This window comes from Triturus cristatus, chromosome 2_1 (assembly GCF_964204655.1).
Source record: "Triturus cristatus chromosome 2_1, aTriCri1.1, whole genome shotgun sequence".
In the NCBI taxonomy this organism is placed as follows: domain Eukaryota; kingdom Metazoa; phylum Chordata; class Amphibia; order Caudata; family Salamandridae; genus Triturus; species Triturus cristatus.
Genome location: NC_140581.1, coordinates 3,384,713 through 3,405,757, shown reverse-complemented (window position 1 = coordinate 3,405,757; position 21,045 = coordinate 3,384,713). Strand labels below are relative to the sequence as shown.

General features: G+C 45.1%; 1 protein-coding gene across 2 annotated transcripts in view; it reads left to right on the top strand.

Moving 5' to 3' along the window:
- The window catches only part of LOC146863584 (uncharacterized), a 118,608-nt gene that overhangs the window by 76,462 nt on the left and 21,101 nt on the right, over nucleotides 1-21,045 (top strand). Inside the window, exon 2 of one of the 2 annotated variants that reach the window (XM_085627557.1) lies at nucleotides 18,634-19,141. The exons of the other annotated variant lie outside the window; for it this stretch is intronic. The gene's annotated coding sequence lies outside the window, so the exon portion shown is untranslated. The remainder of the gene's footprint in view (nucleotides 1-18,633; nucleotides 19,142-21,045) is intronic. 2 annotated transcript variants of the gene reach the window in all.

Sequence of the window (21,045 nt, the reverse complement as noted above, 5' to 3'; positions counted from 1 at the left end):
TTTCTTCCGGATTTACCCCTGGTCGGTCTTGATTTCTGATCACACAATTTATGAGGAAACGTAACAATTCCCCCTGTATCTCCACTTTCTGGTACTCCAAGGCTCTATTAATACTTTCAGAATCTCGTCCTGACTGGACAAAGTGATATATATTTTCTAAATGTGTAGTCATTCCTGGTAGCCTCCCTAAATATATTGCAGCTCGTCGGATACGTAATGATGCCAGCAGCATTTCATCCTCTTGTCCGGGCACAGGGTCATATCTACAATCTATTAGAAGTTCCTTAAGCGTGTCGGGAGTTACTAGTTTGGGCGTACGTTGGTGTGCTAATTCTTGAAAGGAAAGTTTATTTACTCTGGGTGGCGTGGAAAAAATGTTTGTTGTACCTCCCGTAGCACCACCTGGGGTGCTGGATGTGAAAGGATTCGTTGAACGTGATATAGCAACCATAGATGTGGGTACAGCTGTAGAAACAGATGTGCTTGCCGGAACTTGTGTCGGAGTTTGTTGTTGCGACGGTACAGACGGAGGAGGGTCTTGGCGTTGAACCCCCTCGGCAGGCGGTCTATGTGGCGCAGCATTAGTATACTCGGGAGCTGCGTCGTCTAAATAAGAGGAAAGAAAAACATCTGCTGCAGTTCTGGATGCCCTTTGGGATGTACTTTTATCGGGAACAATGGGGGTGGCAAGTCTTTTGGTATCTCCGGAGTAGCCTTAGGTAACCCTTCGGCCAGAAGAGGATACATACCATTCATAAGGGCATTTCGTTGTCTGTCTACTTGTTCTGATTTTACCCGAGTACCTTCTTCAATTAATAGATTTTCTCGAACTTTATTTGAATTCTCCTTACTCTTCTCTTCCTGTCTACGTGCTTTTTCTGTACGTCGATACGATTCTTTACGCCATAATTCAATGGCATCTTTCTGTGATTGTCTAGCTTTCTTTTTCCATAATTCTTCCTCTACTTTCACGATGCAATCTGCATCCCAGGTCCCAGCTGCGGGCCACCTCTGACTTTCTGGTAATTCCTTGGTGTAGTCTACCCATAAATCAAGAAATAATATGGCGTCTAGGCCATGTTTATGATACATGAAGTACCCTGGAGTGTCCCTAGGAGGAATGGGAACCGCTTCTTCGAGTACCCCTTTTCTAGTTTTGATCTGTCTTAATTTCGAAAAGAGCGGGATATTGAGAACTGATCTGATACCTAATTTTGAACACGTTTAAAACCATAAAACACAATAATGAACAGTCATTCACACCACAATATACAGAACGTATTTAAAACATTTTAACATTTAACATTTAATGAACAACAATGATGGCCATTTAGGGAACTAGTCACTAAGCATGATACTCGGCACTAACTAGGTAACTCTGGATTATATACTAGACATACTTGATATACTGCTAAACAGTACAGATACACTGCTGAAACAGTGCAGACCGGATTTGTGTACCCAAACCTGTCTTGACCGGCACAACCTATGTGCACGTCAGAACGCCTCCCCGACAATGGTACTCACCGGGTAGCTCGGAACGAAAGGCCTCGGAACTGAACTGAACTGGACTCGGACCGGACTGGACTCGGCTCGAAACTTCGGGACTTCGGAACCTGGTGGGCCTCTGTATACCTCGGATCTTGCTCTCTCAGCTAGGCTCTGGTCGGGATACTTCGCACTTCTCACCGCCTCGTCTGGGTGTTGATCGCAGCCTCAGTTACCCCCGCTCGGCAGGAGGGAGATACAGGAAATCCTGTGGGTACGCGTTGTTGTCCGTCCAGCTGTGACAGGAGACCGGGCCTGCAACGCACCTCCGGCGCGTGAGATGAGAAAGTGTCCCTATTCGGGCGCCATATATGTGGTAAATAATTTAATTACCGGAACTTAATTTGATGCGGAATATCTATAATAATAGCTCAGTAAAATAAGAGGCAGAATCCGTGGTATTAGAGGTTCAGAACGGGCTTTATTCCAAAATCAATTCGAATTGAGGACTCCATATTCCATCACCACGAAGGTTCAGGAAGTGAAGGACCAACTTTATTGACAAGTAATCATTTTTATACAATAGGCATTACAGTGAAACAGATGCAGGAGGCGTAACAGTTGATAACAAAGATAAGAACATACATGCGTAACTAAAGTGGGTGTAACCGGGCGTAACTTAAAGAACGTCATCAGGTATGATGTCACAATAAGGTGGTTCCATGAAAGAATTTCGCAATGTCAGCAGAAATACTTGGCAGAGATGCGCGCGCAGCAGCATGACGTGTGATTGACGTGCGACTAGGGGGTGAAGGGGACTTGACATTTAGCTCTACATGTGGAGACAGAAGTCTGGGGTTATGTCAACCTAATCCCAAATCATATCTAACATCCTATGTTTAAAGAACTATGTTATCCAAGAAGAGAGGTCTCTTAGGATAGAATCTTATTCTATACTGACTATACTGACTATACTGACTGTTAGTGCGTGTACAAGCGTCTAAGTGTCTACACTAGATGCAAGGGGGTAGGAATGTTCCATGGTAACAGGGCTATGAATTACTTGTATAAAGACAGAGAAGCCGGGCCTTTTGCTCGGTAGCTGGAAGAATGTTTACTTAAACTACTAGACAGGAATGCATCGGGTGAAGAGCAGAGCAGAGCAGATAATCTTGAAGGTGAAATACAGTTTTTGGCAAGCAGACAGGTCGAGTCAGGCACCGTTAGCCGCGCAGGGAGTAGGACAAAGTTCATGGATACAGATGCGAGCTCAGACTGGAGCTTTCAGAGGCAGAAGGCAGAAAAGGCTTGATGGTAGAATCAGGGCCTACTCGCCTGGACTGTAAAATGGGATAAGTGAACCATATAAAGCCGGTGGCCTTTCATACTTAGGAATAGAATATCCGGCCCATTCATGGCGGATCTGAAAGAGGACATGTTGACGGTGGACACACACGTGTTTGCGTCTTCATAACTGGAACTGGAGGGAACATACATGTACTTATGATTTATACATGAAACCGTTGGGGTCCAAGATAGGGGACATAACTGATCATAAAAATCCATATTTCCACACAACACCCGAATCTAATCCCGCTTCTTGCACCCTGCGAGACTTCCCGTACCTTACATCCAAGAACCACATAAAACACACAAAGCCCGCAGCCTGCTCTAGAACCTTTTAGTTTCTTACACATATACCAAGTCCTTTTCTTGCATCCAACTAACACACATTATCCTTTTAGGGCTGGGTACGGGGACATACTGTACAAAATTGGGTGTGCATAACAGATTATACATTTCCAATGCTAGGAAGGGTTCTGCCCAGAAGTCGGTGAAATTAAAGTCGTCGGAGAAAGCCACCAAGGATTGGGTAGGGGGAATTCTTAACACCAGCAAGGGCGAAGGGCTTGTCAAGAGTACCCTGAAGAGAACATGGCCGTGTTGGAGTACCAAGAAAGTGAACAATATTAACATGGGTGGAGTTCGCGTATTTTACAGATACGCTTAAATTGGCAGAGAACAGCAAAATAAAGGGTGTTTGGAGAACATATGGTAAAACGAACTATCTCGAGACCAACACCTCCCACCCAGCAAACCAATCCCAACATAACAAGGTTCCCAATCTACAAAGCACCGCGAGACCACAACTTACAACACCCGCAGCATTCTTACACAGTTTCTGCTCCTTTCACCAGGTCACACCTTAAGCTATCACCTCCTTAACACCCACAATGTTCCTGCAACCACGAAGACCCTAAACAGTCATACTCCAAGTTCCATACTCGCTGCTACCGGGAAGTACCCCCAGCTTACACTGAGCAGTCTGCTAGTACACCCAGCTTACACTGAGCAGTCTGCTAAACGCGGCGACCCTTCTTAACCTTAAAACAAAGAGACCTTCCCTCATCAAACACTGTGCCTCCATTCCGCAACGCTGCCCCTCACACACAAGTAAATTCCCTGCCCAATATGCGTCCCCAAACGCGACCAACCCTGCGTCATCCTCTACTGCCGCGTGCACCGAACAAAGGATACCAGCACCAAGGCTTGAGGTGCTTCTTCTTCCGCCCCATGCCGTCCACGCGCCGAGGACCGAGTACTGCAGAAAAGGGGCAAACACAGAGCAGACAAGACGCAGCCACCAGCAAGGAGCCACAAAATGGCCGCACGTAAGCTTATACTCCCAGACTGCACTGCGGTCAGAGGAAGAGCGGTGACGTCGAAAGTGAGAGAAACAAACCAGGGAAACAACGGGGGAAGCCCGGGAACAAAGAAACAAAGACAAAGTTAAATCCAAAGCAAAAAAACAAACATACATTAATAAAAAAAAAGACTGCTTACCAGCCAACTCCAGGAATCCTTCGCCTCACAGCAACAGACACGAAATGACCATAGAAAGAGTGAAAACAAACAAAAAAAAAACACGCCCACCAGCGGAAAAAGGGGATGGCCGGCGATAATTAAACTTCTTGCAAAAAACACGCCCCCCGATCCGAAAAGGACGGGGCCTAATCGGAATGACGAACCTCTTCTCCAATGGCTGGCCAGCATTCAAGAGGCCAGCCAATGGAGAACAGGGGAGAAGAGGGGCGGGTTCAAGCCCCTCTTCTCCAAGTCATTAAATCTCGCGAGCGAGACTGCGCAAGCGCAGCCTTCGCTAGCCGAGACCTAAAAAGGGGGTCCCAAAACGTGTTTTCCCCATGCAATTTTACATAGGAACTTTAATCGCAGCTACAGCCCAAACTGCTGAACGGAATTGCACCAAATTTGGCAAAGAGGTAGCCCTTGGTTCACATGTATATCTGGACGGAGCCTAACCACACATCTCATTGTGAGATCTGATTGGCTGTCAGCACTTCATCAAGGAAGTGTTGGTAGCCATCTTGGAACCAATATACATTATAGCACCTCATTAAAAAGCATTGAAGTTAATAGAAGGTTTTAAGACTTTAGTTACATTATAAATCATTTGTTGATGGTACCATACTCATTTTAGGAATTGTGGTATGTTCTAAGGTGATTTTACCATGTGAAAAAGCCTTCTTCTGGGATATAATGAATCCTGTTTGAGCTAACTATTTTCTCACAGAGGTTTGGAAGGTGATCTATAAGCTAAACTGAGAGCATATTTTCTGTAAATTCACATTATCTTTCTCAGTCATGTGGGAATGAAGCCTGACATTCTCAGTAAAACATGTACATCCAACAAGGGCAGAGACTGTCAGTTGATTCCTTTTGTGTTCTACTGCAGCTTCCCAGAGTGTTCTAAAGAACTTGAGCGCTAACAGTCCTACTTATGACAAACGTATGGCACACCTGAAGCCATCTTGATTGGAATAAAGTGGTAACTCTTAAAACATTTAATTTAAAAAGGAACAACATGAGGGGCTTCATTTTGCCATAGAAAGTATGATTAGTGCTGCAGAAAGAAAAATTAGGGCACATTTTGAGTGACTGCTCAAATCCTCTTCTCTTTCATTAAAAAATTCTGACATGCAGACTGACACATGCACTTTGAATACCAGCAGCAGACTTCACTGGTGAGCAGTAGCTTTACTACAGTAATCTAATGAGCAACTAGAGTGCTACTATTCTGAATTGATGGCAAATGTGTGACCCATCTGAATGCCTTCTTGATGGAATCAAAGTAAAAAACAAAGTATTTCCTACTGAGGAGACTGTAGGAAATGAGGAAACCTCATAACAAATAAGTCTCCCAAGATGGCCACCAGAGACAAAAGATCCCAAATGTAGCACAAATATCACCCAGATGTAGCCCACATGTAGCCCAATGACAGAAGTGTGTAAAACACTTATTTTTTGTGTTTTTGCAGTTTTATATAGTGCAGACTAGTCTGGTATTGAGAGCTTTACATGAGCATTGGTTACATCACACAAGAACAAATTCATTTTGGTTGTAGACATGGGGAGATTAAGTGATTTGACCAGAATCACAGAATGTCGAGCTGAAGCAGAAACTCCAACCTGGATCCCCAGTTGCAAAGTCTGCAGTTCTGGAAGTAACACCACATCCTCTCCCCTAAGTGCAACATTTAATCAAGTGGTCAACTGGATAAAAAAACATAAAGATAACAAATTAAAAGTGCTTTGTCGCTATTTGAAAACTCAGAAAATATGTCTTCATTTTAGTTTTTTAGAGCACTAACCATAATTTTGATACAAATAAGACCCTCTCATATATGTAATTTCTAAAGTAAATGCTCTAGGTATTACAGTTTTGTAATAAATATAGAATGTAAGCAATCTAGTTGTTCATTAGGATACTGTTGAGAGACAGAGGCAGGGGCACGGACTCTGAAAATTGAAGGCATGTAGGAAGGTGCAGAGGCAACAATTTGACCACGCTGGCCAGGCAGAAATGGCAGTGGCAGCACAACAGACTATGGAGGGCAGTGGAAAGGTGGGCAGGGGCAACAAATCAACAATACAGGACTGGCAAGAGAGGCTGTGGCAATATAATAGACCATTGTGGGCACAAGGAAGAGGCAGTGGTAGTACAACCATACATGCCAACAGACCCGGTTCAGCTAGGAAACGTCCAATGCTTTAAGCTCAAATGAGAAACAACAAGATGCTAATACTGCAGATAACTTCATTATTCTCATTCGAATAGGAGAAAGGAATTTTGAACGAAACAAAAACCTTGGACAAGATGCTTTATCAAATGAATAAATCAGTTGTTTAATTATTTTGAGTTTAGTTGACCTTCAACTATATAGATCAATCAGAGAATTCTACAAAACACTTAAAGAACAATAATGTACTGAGATTTGCAAACCACCACATTCAGTCATTCATCACACTTCAACTCATTTATTCACATTCATTCATTCACTCAAACATACAAACAAATAATTCATCAAGTATTTTCAAGAAGAATCACAACAATTTTTCTATAAAAATCACAGAAAAAAGAAATAGACTGGAGAAAGTTAGGGCGATGGGTCTCCAACATAGTGTACTGTTTCCTCCTATGCTTCGAGTGATCCATGCCAACAAATCCTATTTTGTTTGAGTTTCCGGAGTCAGGTTGGTTATGGCTCACGTACCCATTCAAACCCATGCAAAAAACTTGCATTACCCCTGAATATTGCTCTTCTCTATGAGGAAATTTGCCTCTAATCTCTAAAGCTGCAAAACATCTATGGTGTGCCACAACGACTAGGATATACGGGTGAGGGGAACAACAATGGGCAGCTGCTCTAGTGGCTGGCCTCTCACAATCACATTAGTAGGATTTTACTAGAGATCCTCAATGAACACTGGGCTTGCCTTCAATCCCTCCCTCAGATTACGCAGGCCTTTGCTCATTATTATCATCACATATACACTGCCCCATCTGGAAGAGACACTGCCTTCTATGCTCAGTTCCTCTCTGATGTTCTTGTTCCTTGCCTTTCATGGGCCGAAGCAAAGGCCCCAATAGAACCCTTCTCAAAAGAAGTGATGGAGGCTGTGTGGTCAATGGTGGCTCCTGGAAGAATCCCCTGCCAGATGGGTTCCCCACGGAATATTACCAAGCATTCAGAAGTATTTTGAACCCATATCTCCTTGACATTTATAAGGAGGTGGGGGAACGGGGTACCTTTCCCACAGGCATAGATATTGCCTCTAGTGGTGATTCCCAAAACGCAGCCTCTGTCCATTTCATGTGCTGACTGTCATCCAATATCTCTAATCAACAGGGAAGTTGAGATCTTTGCGACCCTACTGGCTGCCTGGCTGAGGGGCGTTCCACCCACATTGATACACCCTGATAAAAGTGGTTTAATTCCAACCCGTGCCACGCGACACTGTCTCAGGCGGCTTCATGTGGCCCTGGCCCACCGCCATCTCTTATCCTTGGATTTTGCCTTACTTTGTGTAGGTTTTGAAAAGGCGGTTGACCCGGTGGACTAGGCCTATCTCCATTTGGTGTTGGTGCGGGCCGGGATTGGGCCCCGCTTTAAGGGTATGATCCGAGCATTATACTCTAATCCGATGTCGAGAGTTGGAGTACCAGGCAGGGTTGATCCCGATCTCCACTCCTTTTCAAGCTTGCGATTGATCCTCTGGCGCAACTCATCCAAGTAGGCACGTAGACCCATGGGTGGAAATGGAGCGCTGATCATGAAGATCGCACAACCTTGTATGCGGACGCCGTCCTGCTTTACTTGGCGAATCCTGCACAGAGCGGTCTCCGCTTTCTTCACCGTTTACATTGCTTTGTGGAGGCCTCTGGCTTTAGAGTAAATCCCCTCTAAATCAATATTGGTGCCTAGCAAGATGCCATTACCCATCCGGAGTCTAATCTTCAAATACTTGGAGCTGACTTGTTTAGATGGCCATCCCTCCCGCTAAATGAAATTGGACGCATTGTCCTTTATAAAAAATTATGATTTTACCTCGTGTTCTTTATCTTTCAAAACGTGGCCACTCCTCATACCACGGAAATGGTTTCGTACTCTGGATATAGATCTGATCTGCTTTCTATAGCATGGGACTACGGCTTGCCTTGCATTTGTACATTGTCAACGGGGCCCCAACGATGGCGGATTTGGTATGGACAACCTCTACTTATCACTTAGCTTCACACCTTCTGATTATCCATGAATGGTTTAACGGGGTGGTCAGATCCTGCCTATCGCCTGGAGCTAGCCATTATGGGATTCCATCTGTCTATGCTGTATGGTTCCCCTATTCTCAACTCTACACCCTAAGGGACCAAACTTTCCCTGCAGGGGTGGGGGGCTGCTTTGCGGCTCACCCACTGGTATACCAAACTCGCACAGCAAACACCTCTTTGGCGTGGTGCCTGGTTGACAGCGATGTGGTCTCTGCAGGGTTTTGCCAAATGGGACCTTATTGGAATCTCACAGCTTGGGGACATCTGGTCAGGGACCCATATGCACTCGTATCAGGAACTTCAAACCACACATACCTTGTCCCGTACACAATTTTATAAAACTTCCAGCTAAGACGTGCACTTCCGTGTCACATCTCTTCAGTTGACACCCTCCAGGAGTTCAGGCAGATTGATGCTAAGCTGTTGATGGGTAATTTGGTCACAGGGGAGTCTCCAAAGTACTGCATCTTGGTAATTAACACCCCATGCACCCTAGACCACTTCAGGGCCTGATGGGAGGTATGGCTGGGACTTCCTGAGGATGATGACTGGCGCAACGCACTGATGGCGCCAAGGACGGTGACAACTTCCAAGTTACGTCCGATCCAAACAATCTACTTGTATGATGCTCCCTGAGCTCTCCTGCCTCTGTGTGGTGATGCCCAGACGATTTTTATCATGTGGTTTAGCTGTGCCCTATCATTTAATGGTTCTGGTCAGCAGAGTTGGGCGAGTTGACCGAGGTGCCGGGATGGGAAGTTTCCCCCTCCCCCTTTGCTGGGTATCCTTGAGGGCCAAACATTACTGGGGACAGCCCCTTTGATCGCCAAGAGATATTGCTGCCTGTTGGAAATCCCCTTCACCTCCCAATGGCACCGGGGGTGGATTTGTGCGCATTGCAAGAGAAGCTGCCCTGTGAGGGCAGGGGCTGCCCCCTTAAACACGGCAGAGTATGGGGAAAGTTGCTGGACTTATAACTCCAAGGTACCGCTTAAAGGCAGGTGTGTCAGTATGCCTTGCAATCGTAAAATGAATTTTTCATGGATGAGCCAAATGTGTCAATGTTCTTGATTCTCTTGGCATAAAAATCGATAGAATTTTTTTTTATTTAAAAAAAAAAAAAAAAAAAGTATTGCTACGAAAGGCAGGCACACACATAGCCGCACACGTTTTCCTGGCCAAAGGAGGGAACCTTCAACACTAACAAAATCCAACATGAGGACAAACCTGGACAAAGTACAAAGGACAGGAGAGAGGCATTATTAGAACTATAGGCCATCTTTGAGAAGGCCCAGACAAATAATCCTATCCCTCAGACAATAAGCAAAATGTGGGCACCTCCCCGCCATATGCAGGTATGGAAGTGCTCTCCCTGATGCCTGCTGTCCTGACATTAGGGTACACCCCCACCAGTTGAGTGAGCCGAATGGCCCCCTACCGAACAATGAACTGTTAGGTTCAGGCACTAGAATCTAATCGGCCAGCAGGTCTGGGCAATCGCAGCACCACCCCAGTTAAAGTGCTAGAGTTCCCTGAAGTCCAAGCTCCCGTCCTTCGTGTTCAGCCCATCAAACCGCAGCTGTGCGAAGAGCACGCACTCGCACTGGGCTAGGTGAACATACTCAGGTGATAGGGAGATTCATAGCAGTTCTGACAATGATACAACTAGTGAGGGTGAATAAGAGTGCCCCAGCCCCCTGGGATCCGATTTTGATAGTCTCCTTGTGCCCCCACCCCGACCGGTAAGAGGTAGATCCAACAGTCACAGTACATCAGTCTTGACTCTTTTCCTCATAGGAACAGTCCAGCCCAAACTGCCAAGCCAGGTCTTCCCTGGACCGGAAACATGCATCCTGGGACCGGTTTCGGTCTAACACCCTTAGTCAGCCAGGCTAGCTTGACGCCAGTGGCAAAGTGAGCAAGAGACCCACGTCTGGGCATACCGTGCCAATTTAGGGTGAACAAGGCGGGAAACCGGGCGAAAGCACACGGGGCAATGGCAGTAATGAGCAGGACATAAATGCCTCTAGGAGAAAAACCAGCCTCTTCCACCACCTTAGTGCTGTCGCGCACAGGGAAGTGGTGTAAACAAGGCTGCCTGGTACTCCGTGGTGTATTCCCCACGCCTGAAGCCTCTCCTTCCGCTGTCTGGTAGAGTTCCCAAACAGTCTTAGTAGGAAATGCGGCGTACAAGTTAGATAGAAAACTACAACTAGAAAGTGTCCTTGGTGACCACACAAGGAGGGAAGCAAGATAGGCAGGCAGTCGCACGTACCCCCCCCCCCCCCCCCCCCCCTCAGCGACCCACTAGGAAGGTTCCACCACAAACTCTCAAACAATTTCAAATTACAACAGCAGAGGTCAGGGAGGTTGGCAGCAGCCATACGTCCGAGAATGTTACTATTGCCACAGAATGAGTCACATGGCCGACTGATACCGACAGAGAACCTATTGTGAACAGATATCGGTAAGTTCGGGCCAGTCCCTGCAAAACCCCTATTCACAAAACAGCCCATGGGGACATGAATGCATGTCACACACCGCCTCATGGAAGTCAGTCTGCCACTGCAACAGTATCAGGTAGTTAGACAAACACTGGGCAATGGCAACAGAGACACCCAGCCCAACAAGGACCAGGGACACAACCACAGCAGGAAGGGGTAACCGGTGAGGCAATGCCAAACTCAAATGTGCAGTAAGTCAAAACCCCCAATGCAAAGCGTCCAGTTAATGCACACCTCACAATTCACTGTACTAAACCTCAAAAGGAGGACCAATAAGACAATATTAGGAATTCAAGCCTTTACTTGCTTTTGGGAATTCAGGGCTACAGGCTGTGTTTTGTCAATCGGGTATCCTCACCAGAGTCTGTCAATTAGGGAGCCTGGACCCCACTCTGCTGCTGAGTTTCCAGGACTGGGCTGGGTGACACACTCCGGGGGAGCGCAGTCTGATAAGGGGGCAGGGCAGCTCACATTACCACATTGGTCGGAGCCCATTCTCGGGCATTTGGCTTGGGACCAAAATTCCAACATGGGAGTGTAGCCCCAACAGCAGCAATCCCAAAAGACTCCAGGCAATGAAGGCTCCCTCTACGTTCCAAAACAAAGCGGTCCAACTATGTCGGGAGCCAGGTTTCTCATATACTCAGGATATGAAATACCCCATAAAACTTAACCGCACAAGATCCGATGGGTTGCAAAGCGCAACATGGCGCAGAGTCAAGTAGGGGTGGAAGGTCCGCCCGAATAACCAACTGTCCCAGTCCAGGACGTTCGATTCGACAAATCTCAAGTTCTGACCATGCACAAGAAGAGGTATGAGGCACCTATCATTCAGTGGGGTCGAAGTCAATACTACTTTTTTTGGGTGCCAAGGATCTGAGGTTCAATACCTCTAAACCCCCTAGGATCTAAGATCCTATAAATCATAAACAAAACACTGTGATCCAGCACACCACATAGTCAATATATAAAATACAATATTGCACGACGAAAAATATAATTCCATTCAGTCTGGTTTCAAGTTACTTTATTTAATTTCTTCCTAAAGAAGAAATTAAATAAAGAAACTCTAAACCAGATCTGCTGAATGGAATGATATTTTTCGTCGTGCAATATTGTATTTTATAATGACCATGTGGTGTGCTGGATCACAGCGTTATGTTTAAAATCTCGAGTTCTGACCTTGCACTGAACTTTCCATGTAGGATTACTCTGCCCCCTCCTTTTCCCTCAAAAGTTTTACAGGTATCTAAAGACTTTTCACCGGGCCACGTTCCTCCAGAATAACGCCAGAAGCATGCCTGCCGCTTAAGAAGTCCCTGGCCACAGCTGGGAACCACAGGTTCAAATACCTTGGGAAAGATGTCCGAGGGAGGGTAGGGGTGCCTGAAAGAGGGAGGTCTGCAAGATCCATCTCATCTCTGTGCGAGATTACGATGCGGAATCGGCTCATCCCCATAGCAGGCCTAGCAATCAGCCAATACACAAGCCCTGCTACACACCATCTGAAAAGCAGTAAGTACAGTCTCGGACACCACAATATCAGAAGCACACTGAGCAGACCCACCAGGATATTGCGGCATAGATTTGCAAATTCTGTGGCAAAAAAATCGAAATTTTGTGGCACAAGTTGAAATTTTGTGGCATTATTGCGGCACTTTATTTGACTTTTCAGTCTTAAATCATTGGAAACTGTTTAAGCAGAGTATTCCACTCCAATAGGCATGTTTGAAGTGTTTGAGGTTGTTTGCTATGCTTAGTCCCCGAGTCCTGTAATGGCTGGTAGCAACATTCTTCTCATGTTGCTGGCAGCCAATCTGAGAACTTGTGGGACTCTGACTTCAAGGGAAATAAAGATCCCAGGGCCAATCATAACTCTCTACTTTGAAATTGGCATGCCCGCGACAGTCTAAGACACTCTTGCAAGCCTAAATACACCCCTGCTGGATTCTGAAACAAGAGGGGATGCGTTGGTGCCCAATGCTGCTCCCTGTCTACTCTTGCCCCGGATCAGGGCGTAGGCACCCCTACCCTGACCAGTGGCCTTAACCCTACCACCCTACCACTCTACTGCCACCAGCCCTGCTTACAAGCCAAACCATGGTTTGCTGTTATTCGATTTTCTCCCAGCTGCTTGTTCACCTTATAACTGTGCAGTAAACAAGTTTCACACATGATTATACTGACTGAGCCTCCTACCTTCCTCCCACCACCTCTTCCTCCAGGGCTCAAGTCCTAAAAAAAACAAGCATTTGCAATGCAATAGGTCTCGCATTTGTATAAGCTAGAGCTATTGGCGTTGTAAATGGCATTGTTTTTTACTTTTTTTTGTGTGGAGTGCGATATAAAGTAAATCAGATTTGTTTTCATATATATTTATGCTCAGTTCGAGGTGATCCTTGTGGGACTGAATGAATGGAGTTGTTAACTACTTTAATGCAAAGGTAAAACAAAAAGTAACACAAAAATAATATATAACCGTAGGAAGACTGGGAAGTCAGAAAAGGCAGAATTCAAGTTAGATGCAGCTTTGTAAAAAGCAACAAGGGGTGGGGAGCGGAAAGTAACAGTGCCGAACCATACGGAATGAATGATTATCTTTGTGTTTGTGTGCTCCTACTCTGTCTCGCATATTACAGACACTGGTACAAAAAGGCAATGCAAACTCAACACAGCTACTGAATAATCCCTAAAAATGATGCCAGGTCCTGGATGTGGCAGCAGCCTTTCGGGTGGTGCTATGAGCAGTACTGAAGAGCAGCAGCTATGCACTGAAGGCTTGAACCTCTTGATGTTTACTCTGGGCGTTCCATATGGAGCTTGATACTGCAGCACATAGGGAACAGCTGTTTTAGTAGGAGGGTGGGTTTTGTCATTCCTAAGGCAGATCTGTTAATTTACGCCCGTCCCCTACAAGAAGCAAGGCACACCACAGGCTGCTTAAAAACACACATTCCTTGCCGTACTGAGATCAGATAACGAGAAGCAAACTCTTCCGCCCAACACAAAAATTAGAGCACCAGCTAAAATTTTGCAAAACCATAAATTTATTTTAGTAATATCCTGAAGCAAGGTGAGTTTGGGATGTGATTTGTAACAATTTTAAAATTAAAAGAACTCTGAAAAAGTAACCATGGGCCTCTCTCCCCCGAACAGCTTACAGCACTATTACAGTTAAAACAAGCATTGGTAACGCAGACAACGGGCGAGACAAGCAAAATGGGCAACTGACAATAAGATGGTAAATAAGCAGTGACAGCAGGTGGTGGTGTGAGGGAGGGGGTGGCACAGACTGGCTGCTGACTGCTGGGGAGAGAAAATCATGAGACCTATTGCAAGTAATTTTTTCAGACAGGTCTGCAATGGTTGGGCTAGGATGTGAGAGCGAAGGAAACGAGCAGCCTGAGATTTATGGGCTGATGAGGGAGTTAAGCTATACGTGGTGCGTGGATGTTGTGAGAGCTGGCGGGGAGGGGTCCCGGAAGAGAGACTCCGGGTGCGAGGCTCTGCAAGTTTTAAGTGTATGCGTTTGTCCTGTTGCTGCTGTTGCGATGCCTTTGCAACGTTAATAGATGTGCTATAGTCTTTGGAATCATTGTACACAAAGCTGTATTTATGACGTTCTTACCTTAATGATACGCTCTGTATTTAGGGCACGGCTCTCCTCAATTTGGGGTCTTGAAATGGAATAAAGCGCCATACTCCTGATCGCCGACGTCCACCTCCTAAAAGCACACTTCAGTGTAATCAAGGGAATGCCCTTCCCACGTGCTATTACCCAGGGAAGTAAAATAGAGGAAGGGGTTAAGGGTGGGTGCATGGTGTGAGGGTAACTGACTAACAGAAACAAAACCACCAAATTAACAAGCCCGGCGGAGCGTGGCGCGCGCTTGGCGGGGGAGCGCATTCCAGGCGGAGGAGCGGACCCTATGAAGTGCGATGCCAAAGCGGATTGCATGGCGGCACGATGCGCGTGATTGTGTGCGTGCTAGCCATGCAATCCGCTTTTGGGAGCACTTTGAAATGCCCCTTTACAATAGTCTCGCTGTGCGATCGCTTATGCGATAGCAAGGCGAGACCTAAAAAAAAAAAAAAAGGAGTGAGGGAACTAACAAAGTTGAGTAGTTCACATGTGACATCATGGTGCGTTGCAACATAGCACATGACGCGTAGCATTGCACGCCAGATCACAGAAAGTGACCTCTCTGGAAGTGACTTCAGATATTAAGACCTCTCACATGTTTATCAGGTATATCATGAGTACATTTAAGCGCATTATGAGATTTAACAAATTTGATTTCGCTTTGGGCTTGTGCCAAAAAAAGTGGTGCAATCCGGACGCAAAATCTGGGCCTGAGCTAATAAACTTGGCTCAAAGAATTTGGCAACAAGGAAAGGCATGGCAGTAGATCTCTTCTGCTTAATTGGTTGCAAAGTCTGCATTTTAAAATATTTTATGAGGTTAAGGCATCTGCTGTAGAGGTGCCCAGTAAATCTCATAGAATAATAATGGTAAGATAGCTCTGGAGGTTAACGCTTTTGCTGGCGAGATCTGCGTTTTGTCTAGTCCCAGATTTGCATCAAAATAGTATAGGTTAATGCGTCTCCTGCAGAGCACATCACATAACATGCAGATGAGAGATTTTTATTTTGTTATGTTAATGAAGCTTTTAAAGCGCACTGTTACCCAAGGGTGTCCTGGTGCTGAGCACTGCCTAAGTGGCTGCCAAGAAGAAGATGGTTATTCAGAAAACAGCCAAGTTTTCAGCCCCTTCCTAAAGGATAGGAGCTCAGCGGAATTTCTGAGATGCACTGGCAGGTTGTTCCCAGCTTTTGCAGAACAAACAATGAAACTCCCGCCACCCCAGTTTGCTTTTTTCATTCTGGGGACAGTCACTTGCTTCGCTTCCAAGGAACGCTAGGTAAGTAAGTTACTGCTTTGAACACAGAGATCCTTTTGTTAGCTGCAGTTCATAAATTGTAAGGCTTCTAATATAGCACAGTGACCTAAGGAGGACGTGTGACTCCTCCACCTTATAACCCTCACTGACTCATGTAACACATCTTGTACATTGATTTACACACTTACATGATTTCTCTTTGTATAATGTGTATTTTATGCAAAGTGCTCTGAAACTCTGCTTTGGGATGAGTACTGCTATAAAAGAAATAAAAAGATACTATTTAGATTGATGTCTTTCTAAATACTTGGACAGACCAACACACCTGACATTCTTACAGTGCATGCCCCTACTTAAATAAATGGACTGAATGTCAAAAGCATGCCTCTTAAGTACCCGTGAAGAGATAACAAGCGGTGTGCCTTTGTTTCCCGTCTTGTATTTGCATTTAAGTGAAGTTCAAGGCCATGTTCAGTTAGGATATTTGCTCAAAAGGAGACGCCTGATGTCCCCTCAACTTAGCCTTTATCTTTGGCTCAGCTGGAGGTGACAAAGAAAGCCCCCGTGCTGTCTGCATTTTGTTGCTGAGAAAGGAATGAAGAAATTGGCCTGCACAGGTAAAATAGATTTTTGCCTCGTCTGAAGGTCAACACACTCTTAGCCAGCACCTCTTTCTCAACATACCTACAGGCGGTCTGGTCTCCATTGTTACTTTCTCTGCTCTTCTTGCAGGAGACTGCCACAGGTTTCTTCCGCCCAAGCCCTAATTAGACCTGATTTTGCAGGCAGTTTTGAAAAAAGTGCAGCTTTTTTTTAAATTTATTTTTTTAACAAAAGTGCTGATTTGCGATAATTTTGCAAACCGCAAGATCCTGGAGGGTCTGACTGAGGCTACAGGACAGCTTTCCAACTACATCTTTTTCCCTTCTAAATAAAATAGCAAGACCACATGAGACCTAGGGAAGTTCCCAAAAGATCAATTAAAAAGAAGCCCAAAGGGAAGTTTCTAGAAAAATGGCATAGTCAAGACACCTGGCACCCCTAGGGAGGCATTTGTTGCACTCCGCGTGCCGGGACGAGAGGTGAATGCTCGTGACAACCGGGCACATTGCGATCGCCAACAACATTCAATTACAATACACCCCTCCTTATACATTGCCTAGCGCACATGTAGGTCAAAATACATCGCCTGCACTAATAACCGCAATGTATGCAATGAAGACAGAGGGGTTGGCGACGCCCATGGACCCCTGGCTAAAATTGATACCATCCTATGTTCATGGTTACCCTGTAAAAACCTTTCCCCAGTCTAATCGCCCATCCAGCCACGGAGAGAGGTGTGGCCCAATACCCCATAAAAATGAATGTGTTCCATGGACCTTAATGTACTTTTTAAAATAAGCTACCCCGACTGGGGCCACCACCCGGTGCCTCAAAAAAGTGCGCGAGTAAATGTGGAAAAACCACATCTAAAGAAAAGCACAGGAACCCCAAAGGAAAATGATTACACATTCAATAATGCACTGTTTTCTAAAGTAACCAATGAACGTTAACTCTTATTCAACAGGTTGGCAATCGAGCGTCCATGTGTACCACCTTTTTAGTGGCTACATCAACACCCCAATGAGACCTACTGTGTGTGAATTGAGAACTGCAAACGTTTGTTTTGAACTTTCAAATAATTGAGCCCCAAGCACCAGAGGGCCACAGTCCTGTGTCCATCCCAGGACCCCAATGTACAAAGATCTCTGGCACATAAACGTTTTGAAATTTGCAACCTATCTAGATAAAATGGGCTCACAACATTGTGTCGAGGGATGTCAAAATAGATATTTTATTGATCATTAACAAAATGTAAAAGTATAAAAAGGCGTTTAGTTTCATATTGTATCCATGTATAAGTGCAAATACTTTGTCTTTGGGGTTAGACACCCCCAATTCTATCCTTCACATATTTCACTGTACATATCGTTGTACATTCATCTCACCCAGACATACAAACAGTATACATTTAATCTTATATAAGAATAAATTATTTAACACAGTGCACCTTGGTTGTATACACAAATTATAAATACAGGCATTTCGATATTATTTTTAAAAGTGCATATTTTACAAATATCTTGTTTTCCAGTCTTCTAGTGGATTAAAGCCATTAGAAGACCGGAAACAAGATATTCAAATAATGAATGTATGAAAATTGTACCTTTTCACAGTTTAGGAACCTTCAAACCTAGCTAGATAGGATGTGCAGTAGGGGCATTATGGGAGAGTAGACTGTTTGGTCCCAAGATTCTTGGAGGTAGCAAAACAACCACATCAATTCACGAAAACTTCTGCTCCCACTTCCATCTGTGATCCCAGGGTGGCCCTCATCATATTTTGGGGCCGTCTTAGTTAATAACAAATGAACCTCTGACATGGAGTTTCAATGTAGGGTCATCCTCCTCAGTGATACAAAGGGGAATGAGTCTCGGAGATGGTTGAACCCCAGCAGAGATGCCCCATGTCAGGAAATCTTGGCAACTGAACTGAATAGATATACATGGTTAGAAGTAAAGGGGCAACCCCAATTTGTATGGAAACTTACACTGTATTCCTTGTGTTTCAGAGATACATTAACCATTCCACTTGGAACAAATGAGAACTGTGGCACAATACTACACATTCTGGACATGCAGTGGGGCACCTCCATGCTGATGGATATGTATTGGCAATGCAGCGAGTTTGCCTACACTCAGCTCGTCCCCTGATGGGTAGCCTCTGTTCCCTGGTCACCATACACACTCCAACCCTGATCGTTCCTGGAGAAGATCTGAAAGAGTTGCATCATCCTCCGCTAAGGAAGAAGACGACTCTTGCATCAGGCTTGAGAAAAAGAACTGAGTATTTTGGCTGGGCTTGGTACAAGGACATTCTGGAAGAAGTGAGACTGTTTTCTGACATACAAATAAACGTGCAGGGCCCAGTCCCTTCTTCACCGTGCAGGTGAGAGCGAACGCCCGCTGGTTACAAAAACACAGATGGGAAATGTTGAAGATGATGTAAAGCACTGAGCTCGGCCTTAATGCAATCAAGGAAGAACTAAGAACCATCTGCCTCATGGTGATGCAACATTGGTATGTGTTGGACTTAATGAATGTAATGGAGGGAGGGGTGTGTGACAAGATTTTCTTGTTGCATGTTTATCCCAAGCAATGACATGGACAATGGAACGCTAATTCTTGCCATCCAAGCATTGCACCATTTACAAAGACATGCCTGAGGAGGGAGGTGCTCCTGGGCAGGAATGGTCCATGAATTGGTTTTCCTGGCTCCCCCGGAGGCTGGCTGGATTGTGCATATCATTGTTACCCGTTCTTATCATATTATTGTTCTTATGTGGTTTCTTGCAATTGGGGGTTTCCTGCTGTAAAAACGCAGTTCTCAAATTAGGGCAGGTAACTAGGAAAGTAGTAATGGCCAAACCTGAAGAACAACAAGTTACCAATAATGTGACTGTCATGAAGTATGGGTTAGATAATGTAATTGAAAATTCAACTAGAGGGGGAATGTTAATATTGATAAAATTGATGTCTATGCACATGGATACACTTGCATGCATTAACAAAATCACATCACTTTTAGCAAATTTGCCTGATGTAAACTCTATCAGCCCGAAAGTACATGGTCCTGCAGGCTCTGGGACCTAGGCCTGGGGTTACCGATTGGCCGGTCACAGTTGAGGTGGTATATAGCTGGCAAATGCGCGAACAGTAAACTCGTGAGGTGGCATTTTGCTGGCAGACAAATGCGCGAACAGGAAACTCTGGTCAATTTCACAGAAAAGCGTTGTGTCAACACTGTGGTCCAGGGAGATTGGACCCAATAAAGCACATGTGGCTGGAGGGTGCACATGTTCCCAAAACACCCCAAAGTTTGATGCCACATGAAGTTAGGAACACAGGCAATCAGGACACAGCACACACACAGTACAAGCAGTGATCATGCACCCCTCATGCCGTAAATCTGGACATGTTACTCACTGGCCCCCATTGTGTCCATGCAAGGTTGAGGCCCACCTGCATTTGTTATCAGGGACATAATTTACAACTCCATAGACATGACCTGCATTCTTTTACAAAATAAGGATATTTAGAAGCACTTTGATACCCAGAGAAGTGTATAAAAATGTGTTCAAATTGATTGCACTTCTGTTACTGTGCTCCTGGCCGAAATGTTTAGTTAAACCAACTGTCCCTATTTTGCCACACGCTTCTTGTTTGTTTTTTCAAGGTAAATTCATATTCGAGCAACACACTTACCTACACAGCACATGGTGATTCAACATTAGTATTCACGCAACTTGAACATTGAGGAACAAGGAGTGCACAAGCGGAAAAGTGAATATTTGTAATTGGGCTCTTCTAAAGATATGTTATACAGGGAATGCATATTCTCTGCTTGCCCCCTCAGTTTTAGGTTTGTTCTTCTTTCTGGTGTCCTTTTCAGGCTCTCTTCCAGCTTTTGTGTAGAGTGATGCTACTCGCTGCAGAGTCCCACAACAAAACCACTTGGCTATCAACAGCCACAATGATCAGGAAAGAGACAAAAGGCTGGTCTCATCTAAAGGACCCTTCACATGCCGAACAGTAACGTGTCCTGCTTCCCCCCCCTTCTTTCTGCCAGAAGTCAGTGCAAGGAAGACCCATAAGCAGCCTCTCTAAGCAAAAGAACCTAATCACATTTCTAAAGGGAGTCCTGTCTCCTCTTTCCCTACTTCATAGTTCAGGTCTCCTCCCTCCAACCTGAAAAATGTCAGCAACACGTCCACTGTTTGGAAAAACTACCTCCACTCCCCCATGCACGTATGAGTAGGCCAAGAGCTTTCAAAATGGAGCCCACAGGGCTCTGTCTGGGTCACGTTAACATACAATGCATGATCCACACAGGTTATGCACACAAATATATAATAGGAAGTGGCATGTTAGTGCTAGGACCTTGGTTAGTTTATAGAAGCTGAACTTTATACATGTTGGCCAGT